The following is an 8,828-nucleotide window of genomic DNA, read 5'->3' on the forward strand; positions in this document are numbered from 1 at the left end:
ATTCCAAAAGTGGCTTTTCTCATTCCACTAAGTCACTGGAACCCTGAGTAACGGTATCTAAGTGGACAGCTCTGATATGGATAATAACACCTCAGTCTTCTATCACATTCCTTTTTGCCATTAAGGTACTACACAAAAAACCATGAAAATTGCATACAGAAGTCATAAACATAATTTATTTGTTCTCTACCAGTCACTTCAATTTTGTAGAACTAGAATTTCACTGTAATGACTCCATTTTACCTACCGTCTTCTTTCGACCCTACCCTGAATTCTCCAAACTTTCCTATTCAGCCCTCCAATACTTATCCTTATACTCCATTCCACAGCTCCTTTTCCCTATGCATTTAGTCCTCACCAATCACAAGCTGCTGCTGCTTGTCTCAGATTTGGTAGGAAAATATCATGAATATGTATAATGCCTAGACTCCCCTAGATTACATGCTGAGGTTCAGCAACACCCTTGATGTCTCCACTGGCCTCTCCTGGAGTTAACACTTATCCACTGAGACCAAGTGTGGTTCTGTCATGTATAAATTGTAATATAATTTCCCAATAGTTTTTCTGCTGTGCTTGGGTAATGTTTGGGGTAGGAAGTGATGGGGGGAGGGGGGCGGGTGGACTGTACACTGATTTAACCTAGGTTTATTTTGATGAAGCCAACATAGACATGATGAGTTAAAACTTTTCTCTACAGCAGCACTGTCCAGTAGACCTTTGTGCAATGAAGGAAATGTTTTCTATCAGCTCTGTGCAGTGTAGTAGCTTCTAGCCACATGTGGTGCTTGAGCACTTGAGATGGAGCTAGTGTAATAAAGGAACTGTATTTTTATTTAATTAATTTTTATTTAAAATAGCCGTATATGGCTAGTGGTTCTGTTATTAGACAGCACAATTCTAGAGCCTGCCTTTCTTATATATCTCTTCTCTGTACATGTCTCGTCTCCACTTTCTTCGCTCCCATTTACATCAGTCTGGACTCTGCTGCTGCCAGTCCATAGAAATTGTAGAGATAAGGTGATCCGTGCTCTCAATATTGACAAAACACTGACATCTGACACTGGGTTATTTCTCTCTTCTTTCTTATTCTTTGGTTTCTGAGTCACTCTTATCCTGGGTTGCCTTTTACTTCTCTGGCCCATTGATTCATATCTTCATGCAGTATGTCTTTATTGAGAGTCTATTATGTACCAGAATTTCAGATGATGAAGAGAAAAAGGATACTATCCCAGTTCTCATGTAGCTTATAGTCTGTGGTGCTCATTTTATAAATTGATGACAAACTAATTGGAACATAACCCAGAAATATGTTTTACCTTGCAATCTACTATACATGTATGTATGTAAATACATTCATAAAAAAGTTTCAGGGAAAGATCCGTTCCCAAATTATGTGCAAAGGTCATTGATATTTGTATACTATTTTTTAACATAGGTGGAGACCATTTGACCTATGTTGTTGATTTCATGACCCACCGGCGATTTGAAAACCCTGTCCTATGCCAGTTTTCTCTAGGCTCTGATGTTAACCTCTGACCATCTCATGCAACCTTTCCCTGAGTGTGCTCATCCCAGTGCATGGCACCAGCCCCTATCCATGGCTATTGCTCCTTCCTTGGTGCTTCCACCAAGTATGCAGTTCCTTCCACATATCCTGTGCATATCACATTCTGAGATCCAGCAGCCTCCAGGCACTGTTGGTCTGTCCCAAGGTTGTCTCTCACTCACTGGGTCCAAATCTGATTTCATCCTTTTCTCCCAAATCCTGCTTCTTCTCCTACATTTACTATGATTCACTCATTTACCATAGGGAGGAACCTGAAAGGCATCCTAAATACATTCCCCCTCCTCACTTTTGCTCACATTAGGTATCTGAGAGAGATCTCTCTTCCCCACCTCGTTGCCATTGCTTCACCTTAGACCCTTCTCACTTCCACCATAGATAACATATCTCAAGAGTATTCTAAATCAGCTCTGTTCGACACCACTTTCATGATAATGGAAATTTCTATATTTGCACTGTCCAAAATCGTAGCTACTAGCCATGTATAGCTCTTGAGCACTTAAAATGTGGCTAGTGCAACTGAGAACTAAATTTCTAAATTTATATAGCCACATATGGCTAGTGAGCAATGTTTTAAACAGCACAAGTGTAAATGATCTCCCTGTCACCAGGGTAATCCTCTTAGTCCCTGGCACAAATAGACAACCAACCAATTCCTATTGACTAACTTAATGAAATATGAAAATATGAAAGTCATGTAACGATGTCAGCGACACCATGAATTACTATGTAGCATCACAAATCAACTATTTCTTAGTTAAATAATTTTTTCATAAATTTTATTGGTAACTTTTTAATTTCTTCATATAAGTACCCTAAATTACCTTCATCATTAGAAACTACTTTTTTATTTTTTTATATTAATAGAGCCTGCCATTTTATGTTCTTTAGCTTTTTCTCCTACCATCATTCAAATATTTAATAAATACCACATCAATTGATAATTAAACACATTTGTTGACAAATGTGGTGACAAATAGCAGATCAGTGGTTGCCTTGGGGAGAGATGGGAGGGATTACAAAGTGGCATGAAGAAACTTGTGGATAGTGGATATGTTCAGTATCGTGATTATAGTGAGGATTTCCTGGGAGTATATATGAGGGTACTTCAAAAAGTTGGTGGAAAAGTAGAATTAAAAGATAATATGAGTCTTTCCATAAACTTTTTGTAGACCCCTTGTATATGTCAGAACTATTCAAATTGCACATTTCAATATGCAATCTTGTATGTGAATTATACTTCCATAAAACTTTTTAAAAACTGATTGAAAACTTGTTCCCAGAAATATATATAATATAAAATCTACTAATAAATGTTAATAAAAGGGACAGCCTGGAATTTAAAACTCTGGAATTATTTCTACCCTTGTTAAATCTGCTGAGTTTTCCGGAAGTAAATTATTTTTCCCCAAGTTACTCTTTGCCTTTAATAATAAAAACATCTAACACTGAAGCAGTGTTTGCCTTGTGCCAGGCACTGTTCTGAGTGGTTTATATCTATTCATTTGATCTTCATAGCAATCTACTTAGGTGAATTGTACTCCATTTTGTAGTTGAGGAAATTGAGGGACAAAGAGATTAAATGATTTGCCCACGGTCATACTCTTGATAAATGACAGAGCAGATCTTCGAACTCAAACAGTCCAGGCCCTGAGAGACAGTACTACACTGTGTCAAGTAAGCTTTATAAACAAAGTATGTAAGATTACTTAAAATTGAGCTGGCTGGTTATCTCAGTTGGTTAGAGCACAGTGTTAAGCATTTGGATCCCCATACCTGCCAGCTACGGAAAAAAAAAAAAAGAAAATTAAATATTTTAACAATACATCATATGTTAAGTTTAAATGTATCTACTTATAAATGCTCCAGTTGGTGAAAATAGCCAAAATATTTTCTAAAGATGCTACAGGCTTGCATGTGATCCAATTATTATTTATAGTACTGCTCTTAACCTTTAAAGTGGTTTCAGTTATAAAAACTAATTTTATCCTACATTGTATTTTACTTTGAAACTGATTCTCCCCTGAAAGATTTTTTTTTTTGTCTTTTTTCCGTGTCCGGCAACGGATTGCAACCCTCAGTGTTACCCCGTACCGGACCGGGGACCGGCGACGGGATCGCAAGCCTCGGCGTTGCTCCCGCGCCTCGCTCAGCCAGTGAGCGGGAGCCGGTCTGTACGTGGGATCCGAACCCTCGGACGGGAGCGCCGCTGCGCTTCCCAAGCGGCGCACTATCCAGTGCGCCACCGGGCCGGCCCTCCCCTGAAAGTTTTGCTTCATGATTTTAAGCTCATGTTTTGTATCTTATTTTGTGAACCACTGAGCCTAGGTGTGAATTTTCAACATAATTTTTATGTAACATAACTTTTTAAAAGTTTTCATCATTAAGAACTAGCAAATCATGAAGAACTAGGAGAATGTTTGTACTTTAAAGAAAGTTTATCTTTAAATATCCTGTCAACAAATGTTCTGTTTTTGTGCTATACCAAGTTTATCTAGTTTACCTATATGTTGTTTACTGTAACTCTTCACAATTACTTTACCTCCATAAATGTAAAAATAAGTAGTAGTCTTTCTGATGGAGTCAGTGCCTGAGACCTTGAAGTTGACTGCAGACTATATGCAGCACAAACTCCAGTTGTTTCCTATTAAGATGATTAAATTAATTTAAAAGATATGTAATGCTCTGTCAAGCCATTAAAATTAATACATATGTTATTAATGCAATCTGTAAGTTTTCACCTTTTTTTTTTAAAGACCAGTAAGGGGGGCCGGCCTATGGCTCACTCGGGAGAGTGCGGTGCTGATAACACCAAGGCCACGGGTTCGGATCCCATATAGTGATGGCTGGTTTGCTCACTGGGTGAGAGTGGTGCTGGCAATACCAAGTCAAGGGTTAAGATCCCCTTACCGGTCATCTTTTAAAAAACAAAATAATAATAATAAATTAAAGACCAGTAAGGGGATCTTAACCCTTGACTTGGTGTTGTCAACACCATGCTCTACCAAGTGAGCCAACTGGCCATCCCTATATAGGGATCCAAACCCGTGGCCTTCGTGTTATCAGCACCACACTCTCCCAAGTGAGCCATGGGCCAGCCCATGTTTTCTTCTTTCATTTCCCGAAATCCATTTTGATCTGGTCTTACAATATGTTTGTTTGTAACTTGAAATTAATAAAAATCATCATTTAAAAAATATAAATCTGCAATTCAGGATTTAGTCAACCAAGTCTTTCCTGTTTGCATTATTCTAAATTGTTAGATTGTACTTTTCTGTACTTAGTTATTTCCACTATTGGAAAAGTGTGACATCTGTGGAGTTATTTGGGAAATCACTGGAAGGTGTCATGCTCTAGAGGTCAACATTTTTACTGTATATGGAACTGAAATTGGCATACAACAGTTGAAGAATGGAAAACATTGTATTTAGTAATATAGGAACAAGGTAAATGAAACAGTCTTCTCATCCTTATACCACTAGTAATACAGCAAGCCTTCCAAATCTGATTTTAGACACTTTGAATATCCACTGGGCTCACATTTCAAACAAGGGATTTGAAATAGTGGTCTATACCCTTAGCCCTATTTACTTACCTTGCACTTGTCCTTCAACTGCAATGTAATGCAAGTACTATGTGCTTGCTCTGTTACAACTTTTACTTCCCTTCTTTTCTCATACCACTGACATTGTCCCTCTGGCCTAACCCAACAGCCTCGATGCTATTTGACTTACTCCAGCATTGAACACTGTTCATCACTTCTTCACATGGGATCCAAAACCTGACCCTGTCCTGACCTTCCTTTTCCCCAAAACCTTTACTGTTTGCCCTTTCTGCAGCTACTTCCTTTTGGAGACTCGTGCTCTAGGGTTCTGCCCTCAGCCCCTTCTCATCCACCTACAGCCTCTTGGAAATGTCATCTACTTTCATAGCTTCACTCTTCAACTCTTAACTTCCTAGTGTTTACAAACCCTGATACACCATGGCTCCTCCCTGCTCACTGAGGGAAACCCACACTCTTGGGTATGGGATGGATTCCTCTACCATACTGTAAGGGCATGTGATGTTTTATTCATCTCTATATTCCCATTACCCAGCCCACCACAGACTCAGTGGGACCACAATAAAAGCTTGTGAGAAGGAGGTATTCCTTGATTTAGCCCAAAACTTCTTTGAGTTTCTTCTTCCAACATTTCCATCCCCTTCACTTCCTAGAATTCCTGCCCTGCCCCACTCAGCATCTTCCACAGGAATCTTAGCCTCTACTCACACTGTCCTCAGTCTGGATTGAGAGCATGCCCACTTCTTTCCTGTTCATCCAATCCCTCTGCTTAGCCCAATCCCATCATCTACATTGGCAGAAATCTCCCAGAGGGTGCAGATCATTGTCACCTCCATCCACAGATCCCAATACAAAATCTTGGCTATGTGTTGATTCAACAAAGTTTGCTGATGACCTGTGGCAGAATTATACTATTCTTCCTGTTTTACCTTTATACCACTGTATACTTGATGGGATGGCAAGGTCTGTGGGAGTCTGCCTTCCCTCAGCATGTCCTCAGAAGACTCAGTCTCCATTTTGTCTCCACACTCAGCTTACTCCCTTGCCTTTCAGTTGTCCCTCAACTGTAATGTAAAGCATGTACTATGTGCTTGCTCTACATACCGACAACTTTTACTTATGAAGAATGTACTCAGAAATGTGCACTCAGAAGTGTGTCTCAGGTACACTGCTCTCAAGCTTACAATTTAGTAGGGGAGATAAAATATGCACATCATTCTAAAGTACATGGTGAAGGATGGTAAATATAGAGAAAGTATCTTATGCATCTTGTGGCCTGAAAGACAACAGGTTTTCAATAAATACTTAGGGAATTGCTGGATGAACAATTTTAGTGGTATTCAGAAAGAAGATACTGTTTTCAATTTGAGGATGTGTTGGCATGTGAACACAGCACTGAACGATAAGTAGGACTTTGAGGACAAGAAGAGGTGGAGTAGTAGGAGGAGTGTATTCCAGACTGAGAGAAATGTAGAAGGTGGGTGAGTAGAGATCCAGTTTAGTGGGGAGTTGGAAAGAAAAGACTAGAAAGGCAGGTTGGAACAGATGGAAAAGGATCTGGGTGTAACACCAGAATAAACTTCCTTTGGTGGCTAATACAAACTTTTGACAGTTTTTCAGCAGGAATAAGAAATAATCAGAGCTTTACTTTAGGGAGATTCATCTTGCAGTTCATAGCTGTATCCCCAACGCCTAGAACAATAACTGATGTATAGTAGACCCTCCATAAATATCTTGAATATTTACAGAACCACATTGGGAGTTGTCATTTATTGATGTAGATTTGCAGGAAAGAAAACCATTTGGATCAGTTATTTTCTAGTTGACAAGTGTGCACATAACTTCATCCTTGACCTTTCTCTCACTACACTCAATTACAATTCCTCACTGTGATGACTCCCATAGCATAAGAAACAAAAATCCACCTTCCTGTATATTCCCTCCATTGTTCAAGTTCTTCCCTCCATAGCTACACAAAAGAACATCGTCTAATCCAGCCCTCTTTCACATGACAATTTGTCAAAATTTGCAAACAGCCATATGTACACAAAACATTTTCTCTTTTCCAGGTTAAATATCCCCAGCCTCTTCAATTATGTGACCTATTTGTCACCATCCTAGTCATGCCTCTGGAATTAGCCAAATGTGTCAGTGTCCCTTAAAAGCATGACATCAATACTGAGTAGTAAGTCCAGAAATGTCTCAATTAGTCTATATCTCTGGCTTTAAAGACTTTGGAATTATCCTCAACTGGTCATCCACTGCATAATACTGCCTTATCTGTGTATGGTTCTTTACATTTTAAAAAAATACATACTTAAGGCACATTTTCCTTTTCCACTTCTATTACTTTTACACGTTCCTGGTTCAGGCTGTCATCACCCCAGGACTTCATCCTGTGTCTTGGTTTTCAGCTTCCTTGCCTGCTGCTGCCAGATCTGTTGCCTTACCCCATGCTGTCATATGCAAGTCAGCAAACAGTCATTCAGCATCTGTGCTGTGTAGGCCCTGTGCTTATGCTTCAGGGGATTGTTCATGAGTGGAATGAGGTCTGTCCCTTAAACTATGGGGGAAGAATGTTCATCAACTATAACAACATGCAAGGGGTTGCGTTGCAGCATGGATGCATTTGCAGGACTGAGGATGGTGAGGAGCATTCTGGCATAGGTTTATGGAGATGACATTTGACTAAGCTTTTACAAATTAGTGGAATTAAAGGAGAAAAAAGGGGAAGAGTTCTCCAGGCCAAGCGTGAGAGGTCAAAGCGTACACTGATTTAGGGGACCACTGAGCAGAGCTCTGGTTGTATAACAGGATGAGTGTTACTAGGTGACCTCAGAGGAAGATTAGAGCAAGTAGAGAATGATCTTGAGGGCCATCCTTGGGAGTCTTTTCTAATAAGACAGCCACTGAAAAGAGGGTGGTCAGGCTCCCAAATGCATTTCCGGAAAACAACACTGGTAGCACCTCCCAGTGGAAGAAGACAGAGTAAACATTTAGAGTGTTCAGCAGTCTCTCGGAAAGGCGACTGGCAAGTAGATTAGGAGTACCCCCTACTCCTGGCAGTGCGACCTTGGACGAGTCAGTAACTTGTGGGAATATGGGGAAAATAGCCCCTGGCAGCGCTGTCGTGAGAATTAAGGGAGATAATATGAATCAAGTCCGGCGTCACTGTAAAAAGTCACTAACTTACTACTGGGACTGTTTGGGCGGGCGGCCCGCTTGGCCAGATCCGTGCCGGGCACCGGCTACCACTGCAGCAGCATCAAGGGGAACACTGGTCCGCGGCCTCCATGGCTCCAGCGAGCAGCAGAAACGCTAGGCCCAGCTCCCCTGACCAAGCTGCGGGGGTCTGAGGTGGCGCGCAGGGCTCGGCGCCCTTGCCTATGATTGGACAGGACAAGGCCTCGGGGTGGGCAGGCGGGCAAAGGAGGAGGAAGGGATTGGTTATGCCTGGGAAGGGGGCGGGGCCCGAGTCTGTCCCGGTTCTCCCTATGAGCCCCGCCCCCTTTCCGGGACTCCCGCTTGGGCAGAAGAGGCTAAACCGACAGTACAGTGCTCGCACGCCTCCCAGTCTTCCCAGCAACCGGTGACACGGCCCGCACGAGGCCGACCACTGGCCGACGGGGATCGGGCCTGGAGCGTGACCCCCTCTCCCGAGGCGCCGGACGCTGTGGCGCCTACCTGCTCCCCCGACTCCGT

The sequence above is a fragment of the Galeopterus variegatus genome, unplaced genomic scaffold (assembly GCF_000696425.1).
Source record: "Galeopterus variegatus unplaced genomic scaffold, G_variegatus-3.0.2 Scaffold8530, whole genome shotgun sequence".
Classification (NCBI taxonomy): Eukaryota; Metazoa; Chordata; class Mammalia; order Dermoptera; family Cynocephalidae; genus Galeopterus; species Galeopterus variegatus.